Below are 16,231 nucleotides of genomic sequence, written 5' to 3' on the forward strand. Positions count from 1 at the left end.
GTACAATTGCCCTTTATATTAAATCTCTTATACACAATATACGTGTGTCTATGGATTGGTTTCTCTAGTCTACCCAGACCAACGCACACAGTGAGGAGAAGTCAGAGTTAACCCAGACATGAATGTACCCTAGTGGAAGAGGTTAGGCTGCAGGAACCCCTCAGGATCTGCAGAGCACAGGACTCAGACCCAGGAGCAGGTCCAAATGGAGCTTCACTACTGGCTTCCTGTTGTGTCTGGGGATTCTTCTCCTTCTCAGCATCCCTCAGGGAATCAGTGCATCTCCTCCCGTCTTTCTGAAACACTCACCCAATCTCCCTCTGATGATAGGATGATTTCAAACTTAGCTTGTTTCGTTTTTCCCTTGAATTGTCTCAAATTTCCCATGTAATTGGTAATTCCTGCATCTAGGACAAATTCTGTTCAAATCATCGGCTTCATCAAAAACTTTATCCCTTGCTTTCAATAACCCTCCTGTATTCCCTCCTTCCTCGGGATAACAGTCCCTGCTGTGCAAAGGATCTCACTTTATTATCTTTGTATGTGTGTGTGTGTGTATATATATATATATATTTCCACACAACATACTACATGAACTTACCACCAGTAGCCCAATCCTAGATCAAGTCACCTCTCTCCATTCATCCAAATGGAGACTTTCTTCTCTGAGTTCATTCATTTTATTCATTCACAGCTCCTGTCTGTCCTTGTCCACCACAGGCTAATTTGAGAGTCAGTGTTTTTTTCTCCAAAGGCTGTTTAATTTAGCAGTTGTGCATATTGATACAAGAGTAGGAAAAGGGAGATAAGACACATTTTATGCTTAGTCTCAACATGCCTCCACAGACCTCACCTCCCTTCCTGCCCTATGTCCCCTTGTGCATGGGCTATAAGCATCCTATTCTGTACAGGGCACCCACAGGTTCCCTTCAAGTTCTGTCAGAATATCCTTCTCTAGAGACATGCCCAGGGACTGATTTTCTGTCAATCAGTACTGTGACTGCTGTAGTTATGATCACATATTTCTGAGTCAGGCACACACAGAGGGAAAGGCTATGGGAACCCAGACACATACACCCATACAGGGAGAGGGCGGGGCTCAGGGGTCACTCAAGCCCACAGATAACAGGGACCCTCAGGGGAGAAATGTAGAGGAGCCTAAGAAGGATTAGTTAAATTAGGTACCTATTTCCTCTACCTGCAGAGAAAATGTCTCTGCCACACACCTCCACATTCTTGTAGCTCAGTGTGTATATTCTTGTATGCACTTTGTCTGTTTTTTTGTATGTGCTAGTACACATGAACTACTCTGTGCCTTAATATGTTATACTATGTGACAGAACTTGTAGTCTGTTCTGCATTGATTCTATTATTATAATTCTAGTATATTTTAGTGTGTCTTTGTGGGTTTTTTTCTTAAGTAAATGCATGTATATTTATTAATCTGAGGGTATTGTATGAAGATTTGTTAGTTCTAGTATATGTGCTGATTTGTTCATAGTAGGCATGTGTATGTTAATATGACTGTTAAAACACAAATGTCATTATGTGAGTTTCCTGCTTGCGTGTGTTCAGTCCAACCCATGTGAGCTCTTCAAACTTTATGAGCTCACATCTCCTTGAATAAAATACTTTATTGAGTGTTAAGAAATTACTAAGCATGGGGGAATCCATTAGAGGCCCATAGTAATATGCACAGCAGAGTACGCTAATCCGTGAAACTTCTTTTTAAAGTGGACAATAAGAAACAGAAGGACATGAACAGCAAATCCTAGAGGTGAACTAGTCAATGCAGAGACATCCTTAACTAGGAAACAGGCCCAGAGGGATGTTTATTTTCTCCTCTCTGAAGCTCTTGTGTTTATGGATGGCAATGATAAAGCCTTTGTAAAAGAATGCACGCTACACTCAAAGGATGTCTAGTTGTAGGTACATGGGTGATGACAAGAGCCAACGTGAATGCAGAAGTTTAAAGGTAAATGAGATGGATCAAGGAAAAGGATGACTTATCTTCCATCATCTTTGCCCAGAGAATGGGGTTCAAGCTCTCTAAATAAGGTTAACTGATGAAAAATAACACAAACTATTGGAGAGGGCTTACTCCTATTCCTTTCAAACAGCTAAAAGAACTCAAGGTTGCTTGTGCCCAATATGGCCCAACTGCCTCTTTTACTCAATCTTTATTAGATACACTTTCCTTCGAGGTGCTTCCGCTTTTGAAAATGCAAATACTGCCTGCCAGGCAGCGCTGAGACCTTTTGGAAAAAAGGGCAACCTGTCCGATTATATCAGACTATGCTCAGACATTGAACCTTTCTTTACTCAGGGGCTTGCGATAGCAGCTGCTTTGTAAGGAAAAACAGTAAAGGAGGGTTAATGATACTATGGAACTTATGGGAGCCCTGCAGGCTGGGCTCCCTTCCCCCTCTGCTATTCCAGCCAATACATATAAGATCATTTTAGATTTAAAAGATTGTTTTTATACCACGCCCTTGGATCCAAAATATTGTAAGAGATTTGCCTTTAGTGTCCCTTCCACCAACTTCAAAGAGCCTATGAAGAGATATCATTGGCTTGTTTTGCCTGGAGGAATGGCCCCAACCCGCTATTAATATGGGGAGGAGGGCATGTTTGGGTTTTTACACAGGATGCTGATGGAGCATGGGGGCTGCCTGAATGGTTGGTGCAGTTTGCAAACCATGCAGATGGTAATTTGCCTCAGAGTGCTTCTGGGGACATGGCTCAGTGAGAAGTACTAGGCTTAAGTTTCTGATCCACCACTCTTACTTCCTGCTGTCTGGGAAGGTCTGGAAATCAAGATGTGGGTTAATGACTCACGCCCTCCCTGTACAAAGTGAAGGAAATGTTATTCCACCCACTCCACAGTCTTTTTCCTCATGTAGACTAGAGATTCAAAAGAATAATAAAACCATATTGTGGAGATCGTGTCTCACAGACAAGCCCATCAGGTATAACGTCACAAAAGAGAGATATATCATCGATTGGTCTGTTAACCAGGACAATACTAAAAAAAAAAAACACTGCCAAATGGGAAAAGGGGCTGTCTGCAGGGCTTTGGTGGTCAGATTTGGGTTTTCCACAAACTCAGTGGTGGAAAATAGGGGCTGCTTAGGGGGACATGAAGCTTATGGGCCCTACCTCCAGACCACAGGGAAATGTTACTGCCTGCGTACCATCGCCTTATGTACTTTTGGCAGGGAATATTACTATAGATCATGATGACTCTAAGTTTAACAGGTCTTGTAATAACTGCAATTTGTCTAATTGTATTACCTGGTCCCCTGAAGGTATTGTCATCGCCATTTTATATCAACCTTCTTTTGTTATGCTGCCAGTGAATATTACTGGGCCTTGGTATTCAGAAAGAGGGTTACAGGTATTAGAAGAGACTGAAAAAGCATCAACCAGATTTAAGTGTTTTGTAGGTTTGCTTATAGCAAGTATTTTAGCTATATTAAGTTTAGTTGCTACTGCTACTACTGCAGCAATTGTACTTCCACAAATCTTACAAACTGCCCACTGTGGAAATGAATTATCCAAAGATGTGACTAATGTTTTGGGTACTCAAGAAGATATAGACAGGAAGTTAGAACAAAAAGTAAATGCTCTTTATGACATGGTCATGTATTTAGGAGACGAGGTGCAGGGGCTTAAGGCCAGGTCTAGTCTACAGTGCCATGCTGTACATACATGGATCTGTGTTACACCTAAATAGTACACTAACAGTCAGTATAGCTGGATTAAAGTGTAGAATCATCTTCAAGGTACTTGGCACAATGCTAATGAGTCTTTAGATTGATTACAACTCCATCAAGAAATATTAGCCATAAAAGATGCTAAGTCTCTTTATTTTGATGTCGACAAGGTTGCTGAGGATTGGCTCCAGCATTTTCAAGATTCTTTCCCTTCGTTAGGAAATCTCAGAGGCCTACCTCACATGCTTTTTCTCTAGTCACAGCGGGAGTGTGTGTATTGTTTATCTTATGCATACTCCCTATGATACTGCACAAGGTTATGGTTGAATTATTGGCTTTAGGAACAAAATTACAGGAAGTACACCTGCATACTTCACTCCCTCCCCAAACAGGAGTATAAGGCAGAGGCTGGTTAGTCAGACGGGTAAAATCGAGTCTGAGTATTCCAACCTAAGACAGGTCATAGTCTCCTGCAGACAGTGACTGATGACGGGTAAGGGCGATTTCAGGACTTCACAACCTAAGACAGACACAGTGATCTGCTGACGTTTTGAGTAAAGACGTCTTCAGTAAATAAAAAAGCGGGGGCTGTTGAAGGCCATTAAGACTCAGCTTTGAAACAGCTGATAACTCTCATGAACTATGTGTCAGTGTTTGCTGATTTCTTCTGTGACTTTACGTTTTGAACATACTGTTAAGAACAAGAACAACAAAAAAAAAAGAACAAGAAAGTATGCAAAGTCTGGGAAGATACGTTGTTTAATTTTCTCAGGGATGTCTGCCTTGGCAGAAGACAAAATTGCTATGTGTAGCAAATGTGCTTGCTTAACAATGAGATAATAAACCCCGGGTTGTTTCTGCATGGATAAAAGGAGTATGTAAAACAAACCCGAAGCTTCAGTATTCACTGTTGCCCTCCCAATACTTTTAATCTCTTCTTTTTACCCTAATAATCATTCCCCCTCTTTCAGGACGGTTTGACTCCTGAGCTGGCTCCGACAGCCCCTCCTTGATCAAAATTCTTAATCTAAAGCTTGAGTAAATTTTAACTCCTTCCAGAAAAAAAAATTGGTTGGTGTATAGAAAAAAGACCAAACAAACAAATATCCTGAATACTGAAAGTATAACAGTCAAGAGATCAATCATTGCATTAGATAAATCTGCTGAACAATGCCTCTTTAGAGTATTGAAAGGAAAAGATATTACCTGGAGGACTGGTTTCACCTGACCAAAGCAGGCTATTGTCAATTGACTCTTGTGCATTTGAAAGATGAACAAAGGAAGGCTGAAGAAGAATGAATATATTAGAATTGTAGTTCTGGACAAGAATGTCCCACATACCATGGACATGCAAAGGACAAACAAGTCTGTTTTGGAAGATGTAATGTCAGAGTGCTACTTAGAGGCAAGGATGGTGAGAGTTCATATTATATACTTTGGACATATATCAGAAAAGATCATTCCTCGAAAAGGATATTTTGTTTGGTAAAGATGACGGGCAGTGAAAAACATGAATCCCACTACCAAATGGATTAACAAAGTGACTGCGACAAATGGTTCACCAAACCCGAAGAATGATATTCCTGCTCAAATTGCCTAATGCACAGAGAGGACCATAGGGCCATCCCAATCACAAGACACGGCATCCCTTAATGACCCACAGCGCTATGAGGGACAACACTGTGGCACACTGTGGGAAATGTGCTCGATCTGACTTCACCACACTGGGGCAAAACTCTAAGGGCATGCAACAGAGCAGCAAGAGGAGCAAAGCAATGAAGTGCCCGGGAAATACAAAAAAACAGACTGAGTGGCCAAGGCATGGTACCACATCAGACTCAACCAACAGTAAAATACTCCTAATGATCCACAAACAAACCTGGAATGATTCTTAAGTCTTTTTTTTTCCGGTGGTTGCTTCCTTTTTTGTTGTTGTTATTTTGCTCTGTCTTGTTTCTGTGCTTATTATTGTCTCCGCATGTCTGTCTAGATAAGATTGGCAGGATAAACACACCAGAGGAGACAACAATGGGGCTGATGGTTCTGGGGGGGGGGATAAAGGAAACAGGGAAGTGGGGGAAAGGAAGTGGCTGTAAGCCTGGGGTCAAGGGCACAACAAGTGATCTAAAATCGACGTTGAGGAGAGTGTAGGATGCCTGGTAGGGCGTGATCAAGGGCAATGTAATGAGAGGAATTACTGAAAACTGATGAAGGCCAAACATGATAGTGGGACAAGAGGAAAGTAAAAGGAAATAGAGGAAAGAAGTAGGAGACAAAGGGCATTTATAGAGTTCTAAATACAGTCATTTACATATGTACACATATATATGACAAAAGGGTAACATATCTATGTAAATATATTTAAATTTTAAGTATAAAAGTAGCAGATAGACATTGGACCTCTACCCCAGTACTCTCTCAATGAAAGAAGACTTTGTTCTAATAACCTGGCATTCCATGATGCTCAGCTTCCTGACACAATCGATTAAGACAAAATGGTGCAGAAGCAAATATGGTGAAGAAAGCTGATGCTGCCTGGCTATCAAAAGATATAGCTTCTGGGGTCCTAAAGGCCATCAAACTGAGAAGCTACAAAGTCCACATGGAAGAAGCACACAAGCCTGTGTGATCATGAGGTGTCAATAGGATCAGGTATCTGGCATCAGAGACACAGAACAAAAAATCCTATCAATTTGAAAGAGGGGTAGTGTGGAGTGAGACCCAAAGTCCATCTGTAGGCAATTGGACACCCCCTTACAGAAGGGTGTGTTACACAGAAACAAAACCAGGACACTTGTGAATATATATAGATATGTGCATACATACATCTATTACATATACAATATATAATCATTATATATAAAACCATTATATATTATTATATATTCTATATAATGGATAGACATATAAAGCACAAAAGAATATAGCAGCTAATTTGTTCACACAGCTGTCCAGAGTGCTCAGTTCAACTCACTTCCGTGAAACATTTAATATACTGGAAGTCCTTCAACTCATGAGGGCCACTGGGTCCAAGGTCAAGGAAGCAGACAGGTGAGTCTTATGTACGGCAATGCAGGCAGTCTGGACACAGGCAGCAAACAAAGGGCAGATCATCAACAAAGAGCAAGAAGATAGGATCCAACAGTCCCAAGCTCAAGTGATGCATACATCAGCAACATGATGAAGCACTTCTCAAAGGAACCTCAAGCTCTAGCGACATGATCCACAGGTTGTTAGGCCAACACTTAGTGTAGCTCACAAGTTGTGGCAGAGAACTAGCAGGCGCACCCTGATCTGATGAGAAGAGTGCAAGAGAGAGAGAGGCACGGTTTGCCTAGCCATTTATCTCTTTGCCCTCCAATCAAACTGCAACATTATTTATACCATGTTCCTATGAGCCAGGTTGGCACAATAAACTAACCTATCAGAATGGGTCACAAGGATGAGCCAGTTAGGGTTCAGTATAACACCTATGAAACATACAACTTTTCTCTAGTTGTTTAGTGCTCCCCCCACCCCACAATCATGACCCCAAATCTACTGTACGAAACTGGCTAGACCAGAGAATGCACATGGGTACCGAAAAGAGCTAGAAACACAGGGAATCAAGGGCAGATAAACCCATCAGGACCAATAATCAGAGTGGCAATACCAGGAGAGTAAGGGGTAGGTGAGGGGTGAAAGGGGAAATGAACACAATGATCTACATATAACCCCTTCTCAGGGGGATGGACAACAGAAAAGTGGGTGAAGGGAGACATCAGACAGTATAAGACACGAAAAAGCAATAAAAAATTATAATTTATCAGGGCTTCATGAGGGAAGAATAAAATGAGCTGATACAGCGCTCAAGTAGAAAGAAAATGTTTTGAAAGTGATGATAGCAACATGTACAAATGTGTGTAACACAATTGATATATGCATGGATTGTAATACAAGCTGTACAAGCCCCTGATAAAATGAGTTAAAATAAATAAATTTTTTAAAAACATGCGTTCATCCTCAATTATGAGGATGGCACAGGAGAGTGCAATGTTTTGTTCTGTTGTGCAATGGGTCCCAGTGAGATGGCACTGACTCAATGACAGCTGATATGACAACAGTCTCAGAAACCACAAATATACACCCAGCGCAAACACAAAGACATTAGTGTGTTATGTTTACAAAAGATATTATTTCTCTCATGAAAAAAAGGGAAGAGGTTTCTTCAGTTAAAAAAAGTTGGAACAAACAAGGTGACAACAAAATCACTGAGGCATTTCCACCCCTCATTAGTCCATTCTTTTGGTGAGCTGAAGGCAGTTCTCTAAGGGCCTCACAGCATGCCAGGTGGCAGAGTACTTTCAGGAACATGGGCTCTAGTCTAAAACAACACACTCACTAAGTGGTGAGCAGCTATTTGTCTGTCTAGGAAACTGTAAATCATGCAGTCCTGTACACTGAGGGTTCAGCTGGAAGTTCAGAGGATCCAGCAGAGCAAGAGACTGACAATAATTACTCACTGGATTGCAGGATGCTTAGAAGGTCTATAATCAATTGAATCAAAATAAAATTTCTTGAGAAACTTCCAGCCTAACTGTAAGATAGATGAAAACTAAAAATTCTGGCAGCTAGAGTATTCACATAAGATTAATAAGCACTTTTTTACTGTTTTGTTGCTTAAGTTCAACTTATTGGGTTCCAACATAACAATAGTTTTTAGAGCACTTAGTAACATTTTCTATGAGACAAGAAATAACCTGATACCCATGTCAGATGACGATATTTTAAGAAAACTATAGACGAGTGTTGATAATGGAGCTGAATGAAAAAGTTATTTTTAAAATAGGAAACTGAGTCAGACAATATATTAAAATAAGCATGCATCAAGATTAATTCTAATTCATCCCAGAATTGATTTAACACAAGAAAATGAACACTCAAATATGCCTAGTGATGGGGGAAAAGTCAATTATCTAAATTGACACAGAATGAATAATAAACAAAGTAAAAAGCTTTTCATGTTAAAAAAAAACAACTACAAATCTAACATGAAATAGGTAAAACTCAATATGCTAATATACATTCTTGTAAAAAAAACTTTGAAAATGTCACATGTAAGAGAAAGAGAAAAAAGTTCACCCCATCGCAGAATCAGGATAAACATACATATCCATTTTCACCACTCATATTAAAAATGATACTAGCTAGATTGATCAGAAAAAAAGAATTAATAAAAAGAAGAAAATGACTTCCAAAAAGAAGAAAAGAAAATTCCTTATTCATCATAAATTGAAGATGTCATGTAAAAAAGTTGCCAATTGAAGGCAAACAAGCGGCCATCTAGCTCGGAAACAACAAAGCCCACAGAGAAGTGCGCAACCTAAGCGAATACAAGGTGTTGAACGGACCAGGTGGCAGACACCAAGAACAAAAACCATCATTGTGTGATCACCTTCCTCTAATCTCTGGGGGATGGGCAATGGGAAGGTGGGTGAGGGGAGAGGCCTGGAAGTATAAGATAACATAATAATTTATAAACTATTAAGGGTTCATGGGGGAGGGGAGAGCGGGGAGGGAAGGGAAGGGATAAAAAGGAAAACGAGCTGATTCCAGGAACCCAAGTGGAAGGAGAATTTTGAGAATAACGAGGGCAACTAATGTATAAGGGTGCTTTACTCAATTGATATATTTATGCATTGTGATAAGGGTTGTATGAGCCCCAATAAAAAGATTTATTAAATTTTTTAAAAGTTGCCAAATAGGTCATAAATACTATATATAGGTAGTAAATGTTAAAATGTTCTAGGCAACATTTCAACACACAAAAATACTTGGTACTTAAATCCCTAATGATAAACTGCTAATCTCCAACTCCCAAACCATTAACCCTTACATATTAAGATGCTGACCATCTTTCAAACACACCTATACCCTTCTAAAACACAAGAGGAGGAGGAGGTGATGCTGTTTGCCAGAGAGCAGGGAGAGCCGGCCAGCCTGCCTGCAGGGCTAAAATGGGCAAAAGCAGTACTAGGAGATTTATATATGCAGTTAGCAGGTAGCACACATTTTGCCCTAACAAAACTACTGGTAAACATCCTTAGTTGTTATCAAAAAGGATACTACAAAAACGTGTATGGTACACACACATGCACTTATGTACACACCAAAATCACATAAATAATGAAATTGAAAATAGATTTTTGTGTGTGTGAAACATTTTGAAACAATGATAAGATCTACAAAAATAAAATGGGATCCAACTCAACTATTCAAGTTTGTGAGACAGGTGGGAAAGCCTGGGGACCCCAGGGTGGGAGAGTGCCGACAGCGGGCCAGGGATCCAAACGGCATGCTGACACACAAGTGCACAATGTGAGCATCTCCAACCCATTTTCCTAACAGGACCTCCTCATTGACCACCTAGGTAGTGTCGAGAAAAACAAGTCCCCACTCAGTGGCTGGCCTACACACCTTTTCCAGCATGTGGCTGCCCGGGGTTCAAGGCTAGGGGCGATCAGGGAGTGTGGAGGCAGCTCCAATCATTCCCTCTCACCTCCTTCCTCTCTCCTGTCCTCCCTCCTCTACTCCTGCCCCTCACCCCTCCACCCCCATCTTACAAGGAAGATTAGATCAAATCATCCGACATTGAAGGATTAAAAAGTGACATCACTATGAACACTTGGCCACCACAAGCCAGTTATCCCTGTGGTAACTTTTCCAACACTTCCTGCTGAAACCCCAACAGGTCAGAGGGATCTAGAGGTCCTTCTTTCATGGTCTAAATTCCTACTAAAAATCAAGATCCAGTGAGCTTCAACAATTTCTGCTCCAGGGGAGGTTTCTGTCCTCCCTCAGCTCGCCTTAGGACACCTACATTACCTTTACCAGGTGTACCGTCCCAGTCAAACAACCCACCTGACCCTGCTAAGTCCCTGCCTGCTCCAGGGAGGAGTCCCAAGGAGGCTGCAGCTAAGGCTCAAAGGGAGCACAGCAAGAAATGCCAATGCAGCGGCAAGGAGACCTACTGTGTGTTATGTGCACAAGATGCTCCAGTAGGTCCACTCAGACTCCAGTATCTCGTTCAGGGCCATGAGCGTTGTGCACTCGTTGATCAAAGACACCTTTGGGCACATCGCCGACCAGGCATCTCAACTGGCACATTCCAAACTACTCCACCATCACAGCCTGCGACATCCTGGTGACCATGAGCCTGCTGCTGCCTGGACAGCTGGCAGAGGCGCCTTGGCCAAGGGCCCCAGGGCCAACGCCCACTACACCAGCCCCAAATAAATTGTCCTTCAGCCTCACAACGTTCAAACGCCAAGGGCCCATTTCAGGGTCACTTCCAGTTTCATCCCCCAAATAGAGGTTGAACACCTTAACATTACCTTGTTTTTGGTTCCTTTGTTTCAGTTTGGTTTTTGATTCTTCTGTGCATAGTTTAGTTAGATTACTTTTGTGATGGAGAGCATCTTTCTTTCTTTTTAACATGTTTTGGGGCACTTAATCCACATATCCCACATAATCCCACAATTCAGCCATCTTAAGCATTCCACAATCATTACCACAATCGATTTCACATCGTCTATTTTCCCACTATGATTAAATCGCCTTTAAGCAGACTTATTAGTCACCTTCAGTTGTAGTGTTCAGTCCCCTCAATCCTTCATTCTTACTCCCCAAGTCCCCTCACCCTCCCCAACTCCGCCAGCGACCCACCCCGACCCCACCCAGGCATCCTTACAGACACTCGCATGTTATTTCATCTCTAGGCATCCACTCCTTTTGTGCTTCACAAACTGAACCCAACAGAAACAATAAAGAATAGAAAGGAAATGAAATGGGAATGATTTTAAAAACCTTAGTAATATATAGATAGAAATAAAAACAAAGAGTAAGAAGAAAGGGCGGCCACCAATATTTTAAAGCCAGGGAAGACGTTTCTGTCACGGACCAGCAAGAGATCTTGCGCCTAGAACAGACTCTGGTCGGGTCCAGAGAGAGGTCAGCAGAACAAGATCCCGGGCTCACCTTTGAGCTGAGGAGGCGCAAGGAGTCTCGGGAGGAGGCATCGCTGTGCGGAAGGAAACAAGGGAGGGGGGTTAGGAGACCCGCAAAGAGAGAATCAGGGAACCCCGAAGCCCCAAACCCCAGCCGGGATCCCCTTTCTCCAACAGGGACTCCCACCATGAACCACAACCAATCTGAAAGCAGGGAAATAGGACCGGCCTTGGGGACACCCGCCCACCTCTCACCAAGAGAAGCGCTGGCAGGGTTCCTGGGGGAGAGAAAGGGCGCTTGCACCCTAGTCAGCTGGAATAAAACAGCCTCCGCCCACATACATGTCCCGGAGCCCAGAGCCTCCCACCTGGGAGCGCCAGCAACAGGGTGCTCAGGCTGTGGACGCTTCTCTGGCACCGCAAGCAGAGCACCGACAGTGGAATCCTTGCAGTGAGTTGCAGTTCAGAATAAGACACCGCCACTTCCGGCCCTGTCTGGGCGTGGCCCGGGGTGGGAGGAGCTGGCGGGGTCAGAGAGGGGTAGGGGTCTGCCTTCACTTCCTCTCAAGGCAGCTCTTTCCCCGCCCATTTCTGCTGAGATGCCAGCACAGGCGCCTGGTGAGGGGGTGGGCGGGGCCTGGCCGGCTTGGGGCGGGGCTCGGGGAGGAGCCAGAGAGGAGAGAGGCGGTCCACGCCAAAGGGTCCACACCTGTGGCTGAAACTCCAGCGGCAAAGACTCAGATAACAATGGCTGAGGCACCAGTAATTTGGCCGTTTGCAGAGGGAGTGCATGGGTGACATGGTTGAGATAGAACCATGTACGTTGGGTGTGGATGTGTATCCTCCTAACAAACTGGAAACACCCAACCCCCCAACTCTGCCAAAGTGTTAATGGGGCTGAAGCAAGAACTGAGGGTCCCTGCTTAACATATGAGTTCAAACAGTTACCGTACCATGGGCTCAGAAGATAAAGGGGGGCCTGGCCTCTATCACTTTCTGTTTATAAGGACAGGACTCCCTCATATGCAAATTATCTTTCAGGCACTAGGGTACAATTTCACCCTTGGGGTGGGAAAACTATCAGTTCTCTACAGACAGGGCTGTGGGTCTCTTGGGAAACAGAGCTGTGGTCTAAAGATGCTATTGCTGTGTGTTCTGCTGTGCCTGTGACAGTTCCCCAAGGTGAGAGATTCAGATATCCGACCTGGGTCTATGGAGATAGTTGTGACTGACATGGAATTTTCTTTTTTTAATTTGCAGGCGTCCTGTCCCAGGTGCAGCTTCAGGAGTCGGGTCCAGGACTGGTGAAGCCCTCCCAGAAGCTGTCCCTCACCTGCATTGTCTCTGGTTTCTCCATAACAAGCAGTGTTTACTGTTGGAGCTGGATCCGCCAGACCTCGGGGAAGGGGCTGCAGTGGATGGGGTGCATAGATTATGGTGGTAATACAGGTTATAACCCGTCCTTCCAAAGCCGACTCTCCATCACCAGAGACACATCGAAGAATCAGTTCTCCCGGCAGCTGAGCTCCGTGACCGCTGAGGACACGGCTACGTATTACTGTGCAAGGAGCACAGTGAGGGGAAGTCAGTGTGAGCCCAGACACAAACCTCCCCTGCAGGGAAGACACTGGGCAGCAGGGGGCGCAGAGAACCCAGCCTTAGACAGGCACAGATGGATGACAGGGAGGATTTCCTGTTGGAATTAGGGCTTTCTCACTTAACTCTTAGCCTCCCCTGGCACAGGTTTTCATTTTGACATCTTTTTATCTATTTTACATTGGGATGCAAAGTTCAATGTCAGTAGTTTGAAATCACCAGCTCCTCCAAGCGAGAAAGATGAGGCTGTTTGCTCCTCCAAAAGATTAACAGTGTCTGACACCCTACGGAGCAGTTCTACTCTGTCCTAGAATCACTGTGATTCGGGATTCAACGGTGCCAATGGCTTATAGTTATCGAATTTCTGAATTTGCATCTTGTTTTGTTTATTTATGTCCATTAATTTGTTTTCTGTGTATTCTGCATTGTGTTTAATCATACTTCATATTATTATCAGGAATTGTTCTATTTTTAAAAATTGTTCTATTTTTTCCATCATCCTGGTCTCCACAAAACTTCATATATCATATTCTCATTTTAATTATATCATCCTTTTCTGTGACATCTTTTATATTATTTTAAAAATCTTTCTTAACATGTTAATGGTTTTCCTTTTAAATATATTTTTCCTGATTGTGCTTCAATTTACAAGGTTCTTTTATAAAAATAACCTTATTCTCCCTTCAAGTTGAATTACTCCCCTTCTTGTGTACTGCACACATATAACTGTTGATTTCTGTTAAACCAGTGTCGGAAGTCACTGACAAAAGCTCAGCTCACACACAGGCTCTGTGTGCAACAGTAGTTTGCTCACAGAGAAGAGACAGAGCCGGCTCACCATCAGAGTAGGCAGCAGTCCTCACAGCCAGTGGTTTCACTCTGTGGCCAGTGCAGGGAGGGAGGTTTGCAAGCATCCCTCCTTTGTGCTGCAGTTGAAGAACAGCAAACATAGAGAAATAAGGCTGTGCTGTGAGCTGAAATCTCCTTGAAGGCAGGGAGTAGGTGTTTTTTGTTGTTTCTTGCTGTATTCAATATCATGCATATGACAAGCAGTTTGCGTGTTCAGCATGAGCCACAGGGCGTGTTGCAGGACACCAGCTACTAAAGAGTGCTTTTGGATCCAGAATATCCTGAGAAAGGCAGTCAACTGACAAGATCCTCACATTCCAGTAGCCAGACTGACACATCCGAAGCACACCTAGGTCTGTTATGGATTCCGAGGAAGGGCTGCTGACTGCACTTGGACTGCCTGCTTCCTCAATTTAAATTCTTATTGGAGTTTATCTCATGTATTTTGTCATTGGGGGATAGCATTCTTGAATTTCAGCGATATGTTTTTCTTTTTGATGGTAGATGAAAGCCAGAATTGATTAACATAAAGAGACAGCAAGTAGAATAGGGGTTTCTGGGACTACAGTGGAGTGGTGGTGGTGGTGGAATAAAGGGAGATGGTGCCACTAGTTGAGAAAGGAAGATGATGTTTTCAAGCTAATTGGGGTAGCAGTTGTATAATACTGCTTGATGCACTTGAACTACGGATGGATATGACAACTGCATTTGCTCCCAATAAAACAGTTTTGGAGGAAAAGTGAGACAATAAATAAAATATTAAATAAAGAATATTTATTCCATTGCTAACACTTTTTATAAATTCAAATTTCTGGCTTATATCATAATCTCTTTTCTGATGGAATATTTTAGCTAGTCTTTTGAAATGTTGTACCAGCAACACTCTCCATCATTTCTAATTGTGAGTAAAAAATGAAAACTATGTCATATTCTAAGTTATTTTTATCATATATGTGCTACAAAATAATATTTTCAACATTCTTCTCATACATAATTCAATGGAGAGGTACATAGTTTATTGTGCCAACCTGGCCGATAAACACTTATGGGGTCAATTGAAGGGCTGAGGGATAAATGGCTTGGTGAGCCTCGCCTTTCTAGTTCTAGGGTCACTTGTTTTCTGATGGTCAGACAAGGGTGCAGCTGCCTTAGACAGTTCCCTGCTTCATCTGGCAAGGCTCACTTCCTGCAAGAACATCCCTTAAGAGAAGCTGCATGGACCTACCCCCATGAAGCCCTGAGTGCTAGAACAGCTGAGGGGTGACCCTGCCTGTGCTGAGATGCTTACACATTCTCTTACTTGGCTTTCTTCCTGCCATCGGCCTCATTGTGCATGTTTTGTGAGATGGAAGAAGACTTTGTGGATTGGTGTTGGACATATGGGCTAATGTTGGAGTTGTGGGCTTGGGTACCACTGAGTTAGGATGTTTTCTTGATGTGCACTTAACCTTTATATAAAACTCTCTTATACATATGAGTTTCTGTGGATCATTTATCTAATGTACCCAGACTAACACAAATGGCATTAGATTATTATTGTGTTCAACAATTACCAACAGCTGCAAAATTCCCTCCCAAACGCATCACAGAAACCCATAAAAAGAATTCTCACTTGACAATTTCTTCCTTAACATGGAATAAATAACTCTATAACTCTCTTGCTTGAATTACTTTGAATAGAAATCTGCTTTAAGTATGGTTCCTATTTCTGTGGACAGAATGAACCCTAACCTCTGTTTAATACTTTGATTGTCTTTTAGGCAAATGTCTTTCTTGATTGATATTTTATTGTGGCATATATCTCATAACAATATCTATATAAATATCTACATGAATCGATCTCACTTCATTTCACTGCAACCAATTCAGAGTGTTCGCAACTTGTATCATTCTCTATGGCCCAAGCTTTTCACGGTGAGTGAGAGTCAGTGTGAGTCCAGACAGAAAACCAGTCTCAGGGAGAAAGCAGACTTGCATGGATGCTAAGGATCCACCAGCTCTGGACCAAGAGAAGATAGAAGTGAAGACAGGAGTCTGGGTAAGGACTGCAGTGCCTGGTCAGCTAGAACTGCTGTGCTGACCACT

At 42.6% G+C, this 16,231-nt stretch overlaps 1 long non-coding RNA gene across 7 annotated transcripts in view; it reads right to left on the minus strand.

The window, feature by feature from the left end:
* Positions 1-12,202, minus strand: part of LOC142436299 (uncharacterized) — a 78,342-nt gene extending 66,140 nt beyond the window's left edge. For all 7 annotated transcript variants that reach the window (XR_012781863.1, XR_012781862.1, XR_012781864.1 and 4 more), the window contains exons 1-2: positions 12,070-12,202; positions 11,733-11,775 (exon numbers count right to left, since the gene is read on the minus strand). This is a non-coding gene — a long non-coding RNA (uncharacterized LOC142436299). The remainder of the gene's footprint in view (positions 1-11,732; positions 11,776-12,069) is intronic.
* Positions 12,203-16,231: the final 4,029 nt, after the last annotated feature.

This window comes from Tenrec ecaudatus, unplaced genomic scaffold (assembly GCF_050624435.1).
Source record: "Tenrec ecaudatus isolate mTenEca1 unplaced genomic scaffold, mTenEca1.hap1 Scaffold_204, whole genome shotgun sequence".
Lineage (NCBI taxonomy): Eukaryota > Metazoa > Chordata > Mammalia > Afrosoricida > Tenrecidae > Tenrec > Tenrec ecaudatus.